Here is a 20,326-nt window from a genome sequence, read left to right on the forward strand (position 1 = left end):
ATATTAAAGGAATCATCACAGGATATAAGTTGTTCCAAATAAAACTGGCTTGTGCAATTGATTGATGGCGATTTCAACTATGGTAATGTGTTCAAATGATGCTCAGATGTTTTGGATTTAACCCAAAGTACCCACTATTATTGACACTCCTTTTTCTCTCTCTTTTTGCCACAGTTGTTCTAATTCTATTTGCAGGTACTTGTATTTTGTAATTTCTTCCAGTTCTCTAATGCACCATTGTTTCAACTTTGTTGTGCCATTATTTGTAGTCAATTTTTGCAATCTTCTTGCAGCACAGTGCAGCACATAACTAGATTATATTTATTTATTTAGTTTGTCACTAATGTATAAGATGCAGGCATAAAAATAAACATGAATAAGAACACAGGAAATGGATACAAATAAATGGGGACAGTAGCACAGGGACATTAGGCACACTGGTGTGCTTATGCACACACTCTTAGGAATGGGGAGGTCAACAGTAGACAGTTAAAGGTTAAAATTATGGGGGTTTGAGGATGTAACAACAGAGTCAGGTAGTGCATTCCATGCATTGACTACTCTGTTGCTGAAGTCATATTTTCTGCAATTTACCTTGAGTTTACCTTGAGTTTGTATCTATTGTGTGCTCATGTATTATTCAGTTGAAACTGAAGTAGTCATTGACAGGTAAGATGTTGTAGCAGATAATTTTGTGTATTATGCTTAGGTCAGACTGTAAGTGGCATAGTTCTAGGTTGTCCAAGCCCAAATTTCAAGCCTGATGGCCTAAGTTATTCTGTTGTGAACAGAGGAGTGAAGTACTCTTTTCGTAAATTACCTCTGATTTCTCTCAATTATGTTAATGTCTGATATACAGTGTGGATCCCAGACAGATGAGCTGTATTTGAGAATTGGTCTAGCAAAGGTTTTGTATGCCCTAGTTTTCAGTACAATATTACTGGAGAAGAAACTTCGCAAGATTAGATTAACAACACTTAATGCCTTTTTGGCAATGCTGTTACAATGAGCTCTGGCTCACAAGTACTCCAAGATCCTTGACAGAGTGGGGATCATCTATGAGGTGATATCTGCCTAGCTTGTATTTGGTGTTCTGATGTTTTTTGCCAATGTATAAGACAGAGCATTCATTGGTTGAGATTTGGAGTTGCCAATTGTTTTACCATTCAGACACATAGTCAAGGTCATTTTGAAGGGCAACAGCATTGTATGTGGAGTTGAATAGTTTTATGTCATCAGCGAAGAGGATGCAGCTGCTTTTGAAATGACCACAAAGGTCATTTATGTAAAATATAAAAAAACATGGGTCCTAAGACAATCTGTTGGGGACACCGCTGTTAACTGGTTCAGGGTTTGATAGGGCTCTCCCTATTTTGACTGTTTGTTGCCTGTTTAATAGGAACGCAGATATCCACTTATGTAGGGATCCAGAAATGTTGTAAGATTTTAGTTTTAACAGTAGTTTGTCATGTAACACTGAATCTAAGGCTTTGCAGAAGTTTATGTAAATTGCACCTATTGCTTTACCCTGATTGAGTTGTGTAGTCCATATGTTTTTGCAATGTAGAAGTTGCAGATTACAGGACAAGTTTTTTCTGAAACCAAACTGCTTGTTAAAGAGTAGGTTGTTTGTCTCCAAATAGTGGTTAATGATTGATTCCATGACTCTGAAGGTGACACAACATTGGTCTGTAATTTTCAACTAGGCTGGGGTCTCCTTTTTTGAAGATAATGATGACCCTGACTAAAAGCCGTAGGTTGGGCATGAAGCTAGTTCTGAAAGATATCTCATAGATTATACTTAGAGGTTCTGCTAGAAGAAGATGGTCTTCTTTGCAGAGGCATCATTTGCTGTATTTTCTTGTTTTCTCAATTCTGATTTTATATGCATTTGTTCTCAAAACTTGATCTTTTGCAGCCAGAATTAGCTCATCTGTCTCTTTCTTCAACTTTATTGCTCTTAGTCATTGCCAGGCTTTATCATCTGCTTTGCCTGCTATTTTTCTTTTTTAATATATTGGCCATGTATCAGTGACATGTGGTGAGGTTTATGGCTGGTGAGGCAAGCGGGCAAAAGCTGCCCTATATCGGACACAGCGGCAGGGTGTTCGGACGCCCCAGGGCCGTGTCTGCCATAGACTGGCATGGCGGACACGGTGGCAGGGCTTTAAAGCCTCGGCACCGTTTCCGCCATCCCACCCTATGGCGGACATAGCGCCGGGGCTTTAAAGCCCTGCCGCTGTGTCCACCATCCTGCTCTATGGCGGACATGGCACTGGGGCTTTAAAGCCCTGCCGCCGTGTCTGCCATCCTGCTCTATTTAAAGCCCCAGCACCATGTCCGCCATAGAGTGTGATGGCGGAGACGGTGGCAGGGCTTTAAAGCCCCGGCATCATGTCCACCATAGAGCAGGATGATGGACATGGCAGCAGGGCTAGAGGAAAAACTTCCTTAGACCAACAGAAGACTTTAAAAGCAGAGAGGACCTATGGAAAGCTTCAAAGAATCAATGCTGGATGGAACCAAAGCTGCCCTACCACCCCGGCGCTAGAGGCAAAAGCCACCCTGCCGCTATGTCCAAAAGCCCTGCCGGCCACTATATCCCACATAAAAAATAAAGTGCCAGCCCGTGTGCCAGCAGAGGCAGGTAAAATACACACACACACACACACACACACACACACACACACAAATTACTTACAATAATACAATTACTTACAAATTACATTAATTTTGAATTCCTCCCCCCTCCCTCTGACACACATACCTTTTCCAGCTGTGTCACAGAGGATTTCAACTCTGCTCTTGTCTGCCATGATGAAAATGTAAAAATGTAAAAAGAAAAAGGCAAGAGCTGCTGAGGTCAGGCTGGATTAGCTGCTGTCAGAGTCCCCAATGGATGACTCTGCTTAACTGTTTAAAAAAAGCCTCTAAAAAAGTGCCCTCTACAGGAGGAGGCGAGAGAACCACGTGCCTCATCTACATAAGGAATTTTTTGGTTTTTAACCCTTGCTTAACTCTGCTCAAGTGATCATAAAGATAGACTAAATGAGACATAGTTCTCTCGTCTCCTCCTGTAGATAGTACTTTTTTCAGAGGCTTTTTTAAATAGTTAAGCACTAAGCAGAGTTATCCACTGTGACTCTGGCAGCAATTATCTCAGCCTTTTTCCTTTTTTTTTCTTTTCATGATGACAGTGGTGAGGCCCTGCCTCCCCTGCCTCCCCTGAGTGCACGTCACTACCATGTATAGTAATGTTTGCCTTGTCATGTCTCTTTTGTATTGTTTTTCTTGCAGCTATCCCCAAACACTGCAGCTGGCCCAAATGAATACCATGAGTAAAGGCATCAAAGGCTACTGAGAGGTCAAGGAAAACAAAGTTGGGTCCATTATTCCCATCCCACTCTTAATAGAGATAACCGACAAGTGTGACCAATGCTACTTATCCCATAACTGGCCTGAATCCTGACTGAAAGAGGTCCAGATTAGCCATTTCATTCAGAACCCTCAAAAGCTGCCTTGTAGGGACCTTTTCTACCATCTTGCCTAAAAATGGAAGGTGGGGGACTGGACAGAAACTCTCCAGACAGGTGGAATCAAGAGATGGTTTTTGAGAAGGGGCGCAATGAGGCCCTCTTGGAAAATATTTATAAATATTTGCATAATATTTGTACAATGCATAAGAGGAAATAAAGTCCAGTGCCAGCATGGATATGCTAGTGCTTTTCCATACAAACTATATTTGGTGACTGACCTTCTCAGTATATTTGGATATATATCTTACAGGTTGAAAATAAAAAGGTGAAATGTTTAAAATAATATAACTTAGAAATTCAATTTTAAGTTTCAAAGCAATTTTCATCCTCTGTGTAATCTAGTGTAATCTAATCTTTTTTTTTACAATTATTACTTTATTTTGCTTAGAAAACAAATTAAACTAAAGCTGTAGCCATCTTAAATGTGAGAAACTAAACTGAAATGTCAAAGTTTGATATTAAAAAAGATTTCTGGATGAAAGAGTAACGTAAACAAACAATTTTGGGAGGGGTAACTCATTCATAACTGGCATTAAGATTTTTCAGAGTATTGTGATTCATATAACTTATTTATATTCAGGCATACAATTTAAGCATTTTGTACGGATCTATTTCACATTCAGTGTTGCAATTTCTATGCTACTCTTGTTTGGCATTCATATATCATTTGTAGGAGCATTTCCATATGGATACACATACCCATACGGACATTCAATACAATTGCTCTTATAATGAACATTTCAATAGCAAAACATCTTTTGTATCTCGCTGATTAGATTGCGTTATAGCTTGGACAGATAATTGAAGTAATCAACTGTTTTAATTTATTCACAGAGGGATAATGATCATTTTCTATCATGCAACACCATTAATAGTTTAATACTACCTTTAACTTTCATTTTTCATTTTCTGAAAAGGCTTTCACTAAAAAGCTACACAACCAGTATCATTCAGCACCACATAAATCTATTATCTTTTCAAGGCCTTTATTTTGCAGAATTAGACACTGGGTGTAGAACTGTTAACATGAGAACCGAGAAGGGAAGTCGTAAATGAAAATGTGCTTAAATACAGTCCTACTTTAAGTACGTTTTAAAGGGAAAAAAATCAAGGTGAAATACATTATGTAGGGGTGAAACAAGTATGTAATTTCTAAACAATCATCTTTTATGCATAGAGTTATGTAAATGAGTCAGAATCAGAAAAGAGCAAAAATTCAGGTAGCAAATAATTATAGTATCAAGGACAAGTGCTTATATTAATATCCAATGCTAAAAGTTAACTTTTTGGAAATAAATATGTAGTCAGGGTAATTGTACATATATAGTTTAGAATACACACACATGCACACACATTTTTTATCAGATATATTTTACAGGGATGGGATTCTACCAGTTTGGACCAGTTCTCCAGAACCGGTAGCTCTGACAATCAGCTGGGAGCTCCAACAATCAACTCCGCCTGCCCGCCTGCCCCTGCGCTTATCCTACCTTTATTTTCTCAGCTGAGTCGCATGGCCGTGAGTCGCATGGCTGTTTTCCTTCCCAAGTAGCAATCCAAAAGGAAAGTATTCTTTGAACTGCAACATGCATCCTGGTGCATGCGTGAAAGAAGCATGTGTACGCAAAATGCACCTGAAGCGAACCAGTTGCACCCCTCTGTATGTATGTATGTATGTGTGTGTGTATGTGTGTATGTACGTATGTATGTATGTCTCCCTGTTCATTATAGAGGCCACATAGTGCCATCCTGAAAGCAGGAGACCACTGTGAAATGAGGCCTGCATCAAAGATGGCACTAGGAAGCCCATGTAGGATGGCTGTATTGCTGATTTTCTGCTTCCCGGAGGAGATCTACAGAAAAGGTATGTGGTTAAGTCATGGCAGAGGTGGGGATGATGGTGTGGGACCCAGTGGATTGGGAAGCAGGCCCAAGGACTGCAAGGAAACTTTTGGGCATTATGGGAGGGGAAGATAGATTGCAGTGTCCAGGAGATTGGTTGTAAGGCAGGCAGAATGGCTAATGAAACTAAATTAAAGAAGGCTGAGGGAAAACATGATAGCAGTTTTCTAGCAGTTGAAGAGCTGTCATGGGGAAGACAGCATCAATTAATTTTCTATTCCATTGGAGGATATAATAAGAAACAATGGTCTGAAGCTCATCCAATTTGGAAATAAGGAGGAATTGCCTGAAAGTGAAAGTCCTGAACTCACAAGTTCAGGAAGCAAGTGGTTCCAATGCTTAATACAAGCATTGGAACCACTTGTCTCCTGAACTTGTGAGTGCTCCATTGCTGGAAGTTTTCAAGAAAAGATTAAATAATTAATTTGTCAAATTAGATGTGAAGAATCCTTCCTTGGGCAAAGGGCTGGATTAGAAGATATCCAGTATCTCTATGATTCCATGATTGCTTCTATAGTGTGAGAAAACGGCATAGATTTGCCCATTGCGCCTGTAGGAGGAGTTCAATGTAATTTGAGGGCACAATTACTTTCACTTTATTTATACTAGTTTCCTTGAGTCATCTTTAGAAACCTGGTCCTGTTGTATGTAGCTTTTAGTTTCTACACTATGGATATTTGCTAATGGTTTAATTCCTGGAAAAATATCTTTACTGAACTGAAACACAATTTTTAAATATATTATTCCATCCTTATTTTTATAAATAACACAAAGCAGTAAACATACTTAATATTAATTCCTTCCCTTATTTTCTTCACAAAACAACATTATGAGTTGAGACAGAGTGATTGGTCCAAAGTCACCCAGCTGGCTTTCATGCCTAAGGTGGGACTAACACTTGTGGTCTTTTGGTTTCTAGTCTACTACTTTAATCATTACGCTAAATGAAAATGTTCTCAACAGTAAACAATTATCCTCTCATACAGATGAAATTGAAAATATTATTTCTACAGAACTTTATTTCTTATACTTCAGTCCCTATTCAACCCAGTGTCTAAGATGTTTCCCTTTTCCTTCTTCAAGGAATTGACAATTTTAATAGTTTTTGGAAATATATAAACACAGTTTTAAGGAAAGATTAGTTTATGCTTTTAAAAGATTCACTATTTTCATTGTAAAATGTTCAGGGAATATTAATTATTTCTAAGGAATTTTTGAGATATTTCTTTTAATGTTCTAAATCAGAAGGCCTGGCTGGTTCAGGAATTCTGGAAGTTGAAGTCCACAAGTCATAAAAAAGCCATTGTTTCCCCTCCCATGTTCTAAATATTGCAAGTTTGTTGCCATTTCAGTCTTTAGAGTTTTTTAGAGTTTTTTAGAGTTTTATTGAACACTTATAGGCTGCCCTTTTCCCTGAGGGGACTCAGGGTGGCTTACAATAATGAGGGAGGGGAGTGCAAGACAAGACATAAAAGAAAATGTGAGTAAAAAATAATTAACAATAAAAGCACAACATTCACTCAGCATTCGGGCGGGGAGAGAGTAAAGTCCTATCCCCAGGCCTGACGGGATAGCCAGATCTTGAGGGCCGTGCGGAAGGCCTGGACGGTGGTGAGGGTGCGGATCTCCATGGGGAGATTGTTCCATAGCATCGGAGCTGCAACTGAGAAGGCTCTCCTCCGCGTAGTCGCCAGTCGGCACTGACTGGCAGATGGAATTCGGAGGAGGCCTACCCTGTGCGATCTGATGGGACGCAGGGAGGTAATTGGCAGAAGGCGGTCTCTCAAATAGCCAGATCCACTACCATGGAGCGCTTTATGGATGGTAAGTAGGACCTTGAAGTGCACCCGGAGATCAACAGGTAGCCAGCGCAGCTCACGGAGGATCGGTGTTATGTGGGTGAACCGCGGTGCACCCACGATCACTCGCGCGGCCGCATTCTGGACTAGCTGAAGTCGCCGGATGCTCTTCAAGGGCAGCCCCATGTAGAGCACATTGCAGTATTCCAGCCTAGAGATCACAAGGGCTCGAGTGACTGTTGTGAGGGCCTCCCGGTTCAGGTAGGGCCGCAACTGGCGCACCAGGCGAACCTGGGCAAATGCCCCCCTGGTCACAGCTGACAAGTGATGGTCAAAACTCAGCTGTGGGTCCAGGAGGACTCCCAAGTTGCGGACCCTGTCTGAGGGGTATAAATTTTGCCCCCCCAGCCTGATTGATGGGACATTAGCCAAATTGTTGGGAGGAAAACACAACAGCCACTCGGTCTTTTCCGGGTTGAGTACCAGTTTGTTAGCTCTCATCCAGTCTTTAACAGCCTCAAGGCCCCGGTTCATCACGTCCACCGCTTCATTGAGTTGGCACGGGGCGGACAGATACAACTGTGTATCATCCGCGTATTGATGGTATTTTATCCCGTGCCTCCAAATGATCTCGCCCAGCGGTTTCATGTATATGTTTAATAGTAGGGGGTTCCATTAATAAAAATCTACAGTTTAATTAGTATCCAGTATATTTAGAATAACAGGGACGCGGTAACTCAGTGGCTAAGATGCTGAACTTGTTGATCAGAAAGCTCGGCACTTTGGTAGTTCAAATCCCTAGTACTGCGTAACAGAGTGAGCTCCCATTACTTGTCCCAGCTTCTGCCAACCTAGCAGTTCGAAAGTACATAAAAATGCAAATAGAAAAATAGGAACCACATTTGGTGGGAAGGTAACAGCGTTCCATGCGCCTTCGGCATTTAGTCATGCCGGCCACATGACCACGGAGACGTCTTCGGACGGTGCTGACACTTCGGCTTTGAAATAGAAATGAGCACCGCCCCTAGAGTCAGGAATGCCTAGCACATATGCAAGGGAACCTTTAGCTTTACCTTTAGAATAGACATCCTATTTGTAGAGATCTTGTCTTCTCAATAATAATTGCTATAGAATAATTAGTATTGCATTTGTTATCAAGGCAAAAGTGGCACTTCTCTGAGCACCTCAACTACCCAGAGTTTTAAAGAATGGCGGGTGCTGAAGGATGAAACTGTATATGCCACATGATCTGCCCTATGCCTTGTCTTCAGTCCTCAGTATGATCCTCTAAGTATAATGAAATCAAAATCAATTATACTTCTTTCATTTTTTCTACATGAAATTGAAATGGTATACATTTCCTAAATCCCAAGAGTTGAACAATCAAAAGTCCTCTCATCCGCTATTGCTGCCCAATAGGGGGAAAAAATAATGCATATACATACCCAGGTGTCAAATCTTTGCAATATAATGCTACATGTTACTTCTTGCCATTGTTATTGTGAGATAAATTAATAGCATGCTGAAATTAAACACAGTATTCTATATAGATTTCTATGGTATAGAAAATTGAGGCAAATCCTTTATCTCTATAGTTAATGGTATTTTTCTCCTTCAAGCTGGGTCATGAACATTTGCCCTCTTTAGAATTCTAATGGAAAAGCCTGTCAGAGTTTTATGGGGGAAATGGTGCTGTATAATAAATGTTTCTTAAATTCCAGAGTTACAGTTTCTGTTTTAACATCTTTTTCTTTACTTATTTTTTCCAATCTTAAATGCCTTCACTTACGCTCTTTCTCACTGGCAATAAAGTCAAGTCCTAATCCCAGAGGCCACCATTCCATTTACTCTATTCCATAACTCTGAAACTTATACATTAGCTTCAAACATGAAACTTTATCAACTTCAAACTTTTTCAGAAAAATCCATGTGTAATATACCACATATTTTGTTTGGCATAGCAAAAATATCCTCCTTCTGATAGGTTAATGAGGCATGATATTCTTTGCCTCAAACTACAATGACTATTTTTTCCTTAACTACACTAATCTTCTCTAATATTTTCCTATCAATCTTTAAAACGATTCTCCCGAGTCTAAACAATAGTTAGTTTCATATTGAACCCACACTGTATCAAACCTTTCCTAACGCAGTATTAAAGCTGCTCAACTTTTTTGTTCAGGTGTTTGTAAATTTATTACCACCAATACCGAATACAGTAAAAGTAATTGTCTTTCATACACAAAAATATAAGCTAGAATTTACAAAAAAAATGAACTACAATCATAAGTGTCTAAGAAAAATCTATATATTTTAATGAATAGGTAAATGGATCTAACAGTTTAAAGGTTTCAGGTTTCAGGTTTATTGGACTTATATGCCACACTTCTCCCAAAGGACTCAGGGTGGCGTACAACATAAAAACACATATTACAAAAGTTAAAAGAAAGATTAAATAGAATATTTTTTAAAAAACCAATAGACATTTACAATGAGATTTAGAAATTAAATTAAAATTAACAATTAAAATTAATAATTTATTTTATTCAGGCCAGGCCGGCTTGCTGGAAAAGCCAACTTTTTAGGGCGCGCCAGAAAGAAACTGGTAGTTACCAAAAGTTACAGAATACAGAACAACAGAGTTGGAAGGGACCTTGGAGATCTTCTAGTCCACTCCCTTTCCCTATACCATTTCAGACAAGTGGCTGTCCAGTATCTTTCTTAAAACCTCCTATGATAAAGTACCCACAACTTCTGAAGGCAAGCCATCAATTGTTCTCACTGTTAAGAAATTTCTCCTTAGTTCTAGGTTGCTTCTCCCTTTGATTAGTTTCCATCTATTGTTTCTGATACATTGGAAAATTGACCCCCTCTTTTTTGTAGCAGCCCCTCAAATATTGGAACATTGCTATCATGTCACACTAGTCCTTCTTTTCTCTAAACTAGCCATACCCATTTCCTGAAACCGTTCTTTATGTTTTAGTTCTCCAGACCTTTAGTCATCTTCTCTTCTCTGCACTCTTTCCAAAGTCTCAACATCTTTTTTATAATGTGATGACCAAAACTGGATACAGTATTCCAGCTGTAATCTTATTCAACTAATTAATTCAACTAATTGATTCAACTAATTGGTCCAATTGAATCTAACCATGCCATTGGACTAGTGCTGCCTCACAATATACTAGCTTCCTTTCTGTTCCAAGTCAGAGTTCACTAATCAGCTAAAAAACTTTTATCAGTACATGATACTTGATAAAGTCTAGTTCCAATAGAAAGTAATATATGCAGCTCAGGTTTGAATGTGGAATCTCAGCTTGGAGGTTTGCTTGCAGACATTTAATTACTTTAATAGGTAATATCATCAGCAAGTCAGTTTGAGATATCGACTCAAACTGACTTGCACTAATGATGTTACCTAGTTGGGCAATGAGCTGCGGATAAACAACCAAGTTCAAAGAGATCCCAAGACCTTTGTTATTTAAGATACTGCCTCTCTGCTAGTGTCTACCATTCCTGTTCACTGTGACAGGATTAGTTTGATCTGAGACTTATCAATTAAACAATGTAAAGTTGTTCAACCCAGAAAGGCTTTCTTGTCATTGGACATACTTTTGATATAGCATTCTACAAAGATCTGCATGGTCCCCATATGTCTCACCTTTTAGTGTTTTTCCCTACAGCTTCAGATCATTCGTGCAAAGGAAGTAGGATAGCCTGGTAGATGTTTTTTTATATTTGATGGCCTAATTTATTCAGTATTGTTAACAAGGAATCAATGCAGTGACAAACAGTATTGATGATAATGAGTCCCCCTCAGGGGTGGGTTTCAAAAAATTTTAGAACCTTTTCTGTAGGTGTGGCCTGTTTTGTGGGAGTGGCTTGCCAGCCATGTTGACTGAGTGGGAGTGGTTTGGCAGTTATGTGACTGGGTGGGCGTGGCCAACTTGTAAAATGTGGTGAAACTCACTTAACAACGCTCTTGCTTAGTAACCAAAATGTTGACTCAGGAACTCTAGCATTTGACTCACACAAGTCTTAAAGCTGTCAAGTTACAAGGCCCTTGCACCCCTAACCCTTTAGAAAAAAAAACCAGGAGTGTTCAAACTTGACAGCTTTAAGACTTGTGGACTTCAACTCCCAGAATTCCTCCTCTCACTCTTCATCCTGATGATGTGCGGATGGGTGGGGGGAGGGATCTGGAACCAGTTCTAAATGGCACTGTAGATTTGTGGAACCTCTTCTATAGAACTGGCATCATGAACAAAAAACTTTTAAAGGAGTCTGCTGTATATTTAAAAATGAGTCCCATTGTGATCAGTATAATTCCTGAAACTGTGTTTTGTTATGCGGGTCTTAATATTGTTAATATGAAAGCATGAATATACTATTGATTTTATTTACTGCCATTGGTTTCCACATCTTTAATAATGCTCTAATCTATTGTAAAGCTTCTAAGATGATTTATTTCTGTGAGTCATATGTCATGCCATCTCAACAAGATGACCATGAGCTCTGTAGTCAACATAACATCTCTGCATGATAAATTAAATTAGAAATGGGCCTGCTAGCATTTCTCATGGTAATTTTTTTCTGAGAATAGAATAGAATAGAATTTTATTATTTGTATGCCGCCCTTCTCCGGGAGGACTCAGGGCGGCGAACAATTCAAGGGGGAAAGGGGCAACATAAAAAAACAAAATACAAATAATAAAAGTAAACAACAGTTGCACAACCATACATGTCGAGGGGGGAGGGAACTCATCACCCCCAGGCCTGCCGGCAAAGCCAGGTTTTGACGGCTTTTCGGAAGGCCTGGAGAGAGGTGAGGGTCCGAATCCCTGCGGGGAGTTCATTCCAGAGGACAGGAGCTGCCACAGAGAAGGCCCTCCCCCAGGTAATAGCCAGGTGGCATTGGCTGGTAGATGGCACCTGGAGGAGGCCAACCCTATGAGATCTAATGGGTCTGTGGGAGGTAATTGGCAGCAGGCGGTCTCTCAAGTACCCAGATCCAATACCATGAAGGGCTTTATAAGTTACGACTAGCACCTTGAAGCATATCCGGAGACTGATCGGTAACCAGTGCAGCTCGCGGAGGATAGGTGTAACGTGGGTGTACCGAGGTGCACCCACAATCGCTCGTGCGGCTGCGTTCTGGATGCGTTGAAGTCTCTGAATACTCTTCAAGGGCTGCCCCATGTAGAGTGCATTGCAGTAGTCCAGTCTTGAGGTCACGAGGGCGTGAGTGACTGTTGCGAGCGCCTCCCGGTCCAGGTAGGGACGCAACTGGTGCACCAGGCGAACCTGGGCAAATGCCCCCCTGGTCACAGCCGACAAATAGTGCTCTAAAGTCAGCTGTGGATCCAGGAGGACCCCCAAGTTGTGAGCCCTGTCTGAGGGGCGTAGATTTTCACCCCCCAGCCTGAGTGATGGAATATTGACCAAGTTTTTGGGAGGGAAACACAACAGCCACTCGGTCTTGTCTGGATTGAGTACAAGCTTGTTAACCCCCATCCAGACCCTAACAGCCTCCAGGCACTGGTACATCATGTCAACCGCTTCACTGAGTTGGCACGGGGCGGACAGATACAACTGTGTATCGTCCGCATATTGATGGTGTTTTATCCCGTGCTGTTGAATGATCTTACCCAGTGGCTTCATGTAGATATTAAATAGCAGGGGGGACAGGACCGAACCCTGAGGAACCCCGTATTTCAGGGGCCTAGGGGTCGACCTCTCCTCCCCAACTAACACTGACTGCGACCTGTCCGAGAGGTAGGAGGAGAACCACCGAAAAACTGTGCCTCCCACCCCCACCTCTCGCAACCGTCACAGAAGGATACCATGGTCGATGGTATCGAAGGCCGCTGAGAGGTCAAGGAGCACTAGGATGGAGGAATGACCTCCATCCCTGGCTCTCCAGAGATCATCGGTCAGTGCGACCAAAGCGGTTTCCGTGCTGTAGCCAGGCCTGAAACTCGACTGAAAGGAGTCTAGATAATCGGCTTCATCCAAGGACCGCCGGAGTTGCGAGGCCACCACTTTCTCAATAACCTTCCCAGTGAAGGGGAGGTTGGAGACTGGACGGTAGTTGTTCAAACTGGCTGGGTCCAGTGATGGCTTCTTCAGGAGGGGTCTCACCACTGCTACCTTCAATGCCTGTGGGAAGAAACCCTCCCGAAGAGAGGCATTCACCATCGCCTGGATCCAGCCCTGCGTCACCTCCCTGCTGTTCGCAACCAGCCAGGAGGGGCACGGGTCCAGTACACATGTGGAAGCACTCACCGCTCCCATGGCCTTGTCCACTTCATCAGGAGCAACAGGTTGAAAATCAGTCCAGAGGTGTCGTTCAAGACCTTCCCCCGGTACCTCGGCTGGCTCTGCGCAATTGGAGTCCAGGTCCATCTGAAGCCGAGAAACTTTGTCTGCGAGGAACTGGACATATTCCTCTGCTCTACCTTGTAAGGGGTTCCCCGCAACGCTCGTATTTAAGAGGGAGCGGGTCACCCTAAACAAGGCGGCAGGGCGGGACTCAGAGGACGCAATCAGAGCGGCAATGTGGTTGTTCTTGGCTGTCCGTAATGCCGATAGATATGCTCCGATGCAGGCTTTTAAGAGTGCTCGGTCTGACTCAGATTTACTGGCCCTCCAGCGGCGCTCTAGGCATTTCTTTTGGCGCTTCATCTCCCCGAGGTCCTCGGTAAACCAAGGAGCCCTCCTGGATCCACTGCTGCGGATCGGCCATAAAGGCGCAATTCAGTGGAGAGCCTCAGACGCTACCGAGTTCCAAGTAGTGACTAAGGTCTCCACCGAGCTGCGGGTGAGAGTATCAGGCATAACGCCAAGCGCCGTCTGGAAATCCTGGGGATCCATAAGACGCCTGGAGTGGAACCACCTAATCGGTTCCTCCTCCCTACAGCGGGGGATTGGTCTCCGAAAGTCAAGCCTCAATAGGAAGTGGTCCGACCATGACAGGGGCAAGATCTCACTACCCCTCAGACCAAGATCACAACTCCACTGCTCCGAGAGAAATACGAGGTCAAGTGTGTGGCCCGCTGAGTGAGTCAGACCCTGGATTACTTGGGTCAAGCCCATGGCTGTCATGGAAGCCATGAACTCCTATGCTCCATCAGAGCGTTCGCCGAGCGAAGGCAAATTGAAGTCCCCCAGTACCATAAGTCTGGGGAACTCAACCGCCAGCTCGGCTATTGACTCTAGGAGCAAGGGGAGGGCTGTTGCCACGCTGTTGGGAGGCAGGTACATTAACAACAAGCCCATTTGACCCGCAAGGTCCATCTTCACCAGCAAGGACTCACACCTGACAAGCTCCGGAGCAGGGATCCTACAAGGAGCTAAGGACTGTCGGATAACAATGGCCACTCCCCCATCCCTTCCCTGGGGTCGCAGTTGATGAAGCACCTGAAAACCCTCTGGGCACATTTCTGTGAGGGGGACGCCTCCCTCCGGGCCCAGCCAGGTTTCAGTAATACATGCCAGGTCTGCCCCCTCGTCCGTAATTAGGTCCTGGACAAGGGGAGCCTTGTGAACCACAGACCTGGCATTTAGCATCAGCAACCTGAGACCAGGATCCTGACTACTCACGCCATCTGGCCTTGGGGTGGAACTCACAGGGCCGGAAGGAGGGATACCTCTGATATAGGGAACCCTCCTTCCCCGGTAATGACTAGCCCTGAAGTTCCCGCCATACCTGCCCCTCCCCATTATGACCCCAATGTTCCGGCCCACTCCTGCATCTGTGGTCCCTCCACCCTCTCCCCAAGCCACCAAATTCATCGGCAGGCCCTTCGACACACACATCCAAGGGCTGGGACCGAGCCCGGGTCCCCGTAGCACTTCTGCCAAAGCACTCAGTGCAGGAGGATCCGGCTAAACTCCCAGCCCACCTAACATACCCATGCATACAACCAGTCAATCCCCACAATACAAGTTAAAATAGAACAACAATATTACAATAAAAGTGGGAACATTCAATCAATCCCAGTCACACCACACTCTCCCCACACGTTTAAATATACAATTTTAGTATATAAAAATTATTAATAAAAATTACAGGTGTATAAAAAATTATGGGTCTGTGCAGTCCAAGCAATTACATAATCCAGGAGGCCAGAAAAATAATGTCCAAGCCTCCCAAAGCTGAATGTCCGAAGTCCAGAATGATAGCAAGGGCATAAAAGCAATAAGCCAACAATAGTCCAGAGTAAGGCTGGGAAAGTCTGAGCAACAGCAGGCTGCAACCGCGAAAGCTGCAGGGCCAACCGCAGGAGATGGTGGCCAGCAACACCCCCTCCCATCGGGGACAAAGAAACATCCGGGAGCCAGGGATAGCCCCACGGCAAAAAGGGGGGGAACAACCCCACTTCTGGCTGTACCGTGACGCCACCCGTGGAAGCAGCCCGTCGGCAGGCCATCAGGCTAGCAACCCCACCCCCACCCTCACCCTACCCTAACCTTGACCTAACTATAACTTAACACTAACCCCACCCTAAATTCTAACTAACCCTACCCTGTCCCTAGCCTGACCCCACAACAGCACAGCAGCAGAGGAGGCATCAGACAACCTAGCAGGGTCGGGTCCCCCCAAATAGGCGCCGATAGCCACTTCCACAGCAGCCAGACGGTCTCAGCCTGATCTTCCAGGCTCCAAACCGGTGTCTTCGGCCCCGGTGGTCGGAAGGTCACCGCCCGCCTCCCTCCGCAGGTGGCCCGACAGGTTCGCGAGATGGTAGTGGCCCACAAGTTCTCAACAACTCACTCGGTTAGGCTACAGCATTCCCGGGCGGCCACAGCATTCCCAGGTGGCCTCGATGGTTGCAAATGATGTAAATGATGGTTACAAATAATCAAAGACTCCCTCCCAGCAGCCGGGCTATAATATTTGTTCAGGCGCCATTCACAGTCCCACGGGATTCCCAGCTGGTCTCAGAGTCATAAGCAAATAGCAACTTCAGTGAGGTCTCCTGGTCAGCTGAGCCGCACTAACCACCACAGTGCTGGCCTTGGTGTCTTCAGCATCCCTGAGCATGGCAGCTCCACGAGCAATGCCACCCCAAGCATGCCCCAGACACCCCTTAGTTCTTCCTGAGAGGGGGGGAGCACTTCCCCCAACTCAGCACCGCCTACCCCTTAGATGGTGTTTAATAAGTCAGCTCCCAGGGCTCCTAGTGTCTTCCGTGTCCTCAGAGCTCAATTGTTTTCAGCATAACTCAAACAGCCCTGACATACAACAGCGCGGTATCCAGCAACAGCAACAGCGGGGGGGGGGGGGGGGGGCGTTAGCCACAATCTCAGCAGCTCAGATGTCAGCTTCAGCGTTTCCCGGTGAGTGAACAGACCGTCCAGCTCTTAATCTCTGGCATACACACACACAGCTCCACAGCTCCACGTAGCCCTAGCTACCCAGTTCCCAATGTCTGGCTCTGAACGGCAATGGGAACGGGCTTCTCCATCAGCAGCTTCAATAAATCAAGGCTTCAATAAATCAAGGCTTCAATAAATCAAGGCTTCCCCGTCAGCAGCAGCATCAGCATTGGCGTTTTTTCTGTGCCTAGCAGCTCCTAGCAGCTCCGGGGAGACGAGTCTCCCCCCTGCGCTGCTGGCACGGATGTTCTGGGGGGTTTGTTTATCTTCAGCCGGGCTCCTGGGCAGATATATCTTTCTTTTAAGCCATTTTTCGGAGGAACCGAGCCGGAGCGAAAAACTCGGCAGCCATCTTCCAGGGACATGCGCAGAACCAGACCCAGTCAAATCTCTCCAATATTCATTCAACTAGATTACTAATAAGAATTTTGCAATATAGTTCAACTAAAAGATACATAAGTCAAAGAGATGAATTATTGGAATTATTGGAGCCATACAGCATAAAAATTACTTGTATTGTATACTTCCTTTCATTGTGTTCAAGGAGCCTGAACTATCTGTCATAAAAGCTTTAACTTTGAATCATACTTTGATCAGATCTTTCCAACTTTATGATATTCTCACGCTATTAGTGTTGTTTTTATCCTCACACAGATAAGTAGGTAAATGAAACAAGCTAAACATGGATGCTTTGTCTTTTGTGATCATCAAATGCTCTGCATGAATATATCCAATCTCTTAAAAATGACACATAGTTATTTTATGATTTATTGCATTCATACCCAGTCTTTTTTCAAGATCGATTACATAGCCATTCTTCTATATTTTAGTCCACAACAAAATTCTATGATGTAACTTTTGATGGGGGAAAATGGTCACACAATCCTTTCTATGACTGAGTGAATTAAAACTAATTATAAATATACATATTCTCAGTATCCTGCTTCTACTTTCAAATTGTGGGATACAAGCAACATTACATTGAATTGCAAGATTGTGTTTAGTTTAGATATTTTAGCACACATAAAGAGTGTGACCATGCTGAGAGCAAAACTGTGCTTTGTTGAGCTTATGAAAACTGCCCCAGAACTACTATTGTTTTATGTTTTTATTTGTCATACACATACAAACACACACACACACACACACCCCTCACGCCAGTGGTGGGTTTCAAAAATTGTTCGAACCTACTCTGTGGGTGTGGCCTCCTTTGTGGGAGTGGCTTGCTGCCCATGTGACCGGATATGAAGATGCCGACGACACTTGTCAGAACCACCTTAAATTACCTCACACACAGCACTGGCATGCATAAGAATATGATGTAAACTTGTTTTTTAAAAGGCATCTTTGGTTTGCGTTAAAACCACTTCAACACACACAATGTTCTGATTGCACCACAAACGCAGTAGTCATCCTTACCTTTCACAGAGGCACTGAGTTTTATAAATATGAGCATGATAGTGTAGAATAATCATATCCAAGGACCAGTGGTGGGTTTCAAAAAAATTTGAAACCTCTTCTATAGGTGTGGCCTGCTTTCCGGGTCCACTGGTGGAACCTTTTCTAACCAGTTCAGTAGATTTGACGAACCGGTTCTACCGAATAGGTGCGAACTGGTAGGAACCCACCTGTGGCTCACACATACAAACATAAAGCTAGAGAGAAAAAGAGAGAGAGAAAGTTTATATACTAACCAGGATATGGGCAGTGGTTAAATTACAAAAAGTTGCAGATAAAATTAGTAATTGTATCTTTAATATTAGGAGGTAGTACTCACATGCTATTGAGACAATGAAGGCTTTTAATTTAGTCTATTTTTTTATTTTAAAGAGTTAGCAAATTAAATAGTTTGCCCTTGGTGATCAATTCCATGATACACATCAGAGTCTAATAGTCATAGGAACATCTGTGTATGGAGGATTACATCTTGAAGAATTTTAAAATAAGAACCAATACATCATTATTTAATTAATTCTTTCTTTTTTGGGCTGTGGGTTAAGTAAAATGGAAAAAGTATTTTAGCAAATGCTATACATGAGCCTTGCATCTTTACAAAATCTCAACTTCTATATTTTGGGAATATAATTCAATATCACATTTACATCTTTAACAATTCTATTCTTATCTAAATTAGTATTTACATATAAGATAACATGAAGCCAAAAAATAAGACCAAATCAGATGTCTCAAAAAAACCCTCAAATTTCTTCAATTACCAGCACACCTACTTAAGCACAAATACACAAAATCTAATTTCTATCCTTTTAAAAATATTCTTTAGTGAATCCAATAACCCCAAAACAAAACTGTCTGATGATGTAATTTTAAATTACAACAAGTATGTTTTACCTTTCTTTAAATCTGGACACACAGATTTTCCAAAATTGGATATTCCAATTCTTTGTTCCACAGTTAAGTTATCTAACTAATGCTAATTTTTGTTCTTTGAAACAATTCCGTATTAAATTGAATTGTTGGATTCAACTCAAACATTACATATTTTAAATATCCAAAGATTGTGGATACCTCTGAGGCGTCTAAATCATCTAGGCCACATTGTTTCATCAGTATATGTTTCAATTGTTTATATTACCAAGCAGATGGTGTAGGTATTCAAAATGCTATAATTCATTCTTTTTAAACTAACCTTTATTAAGTCAATTGATTTAAAATATGTATTTCTTGTTTGGACTTGTTTAACCTAGATTTAGTGCTTTTCTTTTCTTTTTTTAATATATTTTATTTTTTATCTATTTTATTTTTCTCAGTATCATATATAATTTTGCTTACTTTAAACAGAATATTGTGACAAGTATGCACAAACATATACGTGTTATTTATATAAAATGAATATTAATGTAAAGAATTGCAACCAATATTAAACTATGTGTCTACAAGCAAAAGAGAGAAAAAAGACAAGGGAGAGATCAACATATTAGAAACCTATTATCATTGTTACATGAATAGGGCAAAAAATTACTAATGTAATTGTTTCCACAATGGAAACATTTCAGAGTTAGTGAAATGGTAGTGCTTATGTTTAAAAGGTACTTCATCTGGACAATATAAATGTCATTTATAATTTTATGAAAATGAGTTTCTCTACTGAATTGCTTGAAATTTCTTGCCTTAAAATAGAAAAAAATGACCTAAGTATGATTATGAGGATACTTGTATGAAGCAGCAGCAATTACTGCAATTTGCATACCTAAATTAACATAATTGTTTTAAATACTAATGATTTAAAATCCCAAGAAGGTTTTGACCTATAATTGTCATAAATATGGGTTATGAAAATAGTCAACAATTCAGATTTTTCCTAAGGAGGTATCTAGTTTTGGAGATTATTCAAATTGTTTACTTAATTATCTTGAAGAGATGAGCCACGGTTTTACTGAGATTTAAAAAGTGGATTTTAGAATGAATGTTTCTTTGAAAACATTCTTTCCCTTAACACACCTTACATTTACAATATATAACATTAATTGGCAGCATCATAGTTCTATTAATAGACAGCAGTTAATGGATTATAGATTAGTCAGTGAAAAATCACTTCTGTTTAATAAGCAAACAATAGTATCAGAATGATTATTGACCATAGTTCTGTCTTTATTTCATCATAGCATTATAAACAAAACCACTGTGAATAATTTCCTTTTTGTATGTCTTTGGATGGAAAGGTGATAGTGGTCTATAAAACTGGTGTAATAG

This window comes from Thamnophis elegans, chromosome 6 (genome assembly GCF_009769535.1).
Source record: "Thamnophis elegans isolate rThaEle1 chromosome 6, rThaEle1.pri, whole genome shotgun sequence".
In the NCBI taxonomy this organism is placed as follows: Eukaryota; Metazoa; Chordata; class Lepidosauria; order Squamata; family Colubridae; genus Thamnophis; species Thamnophis elegans.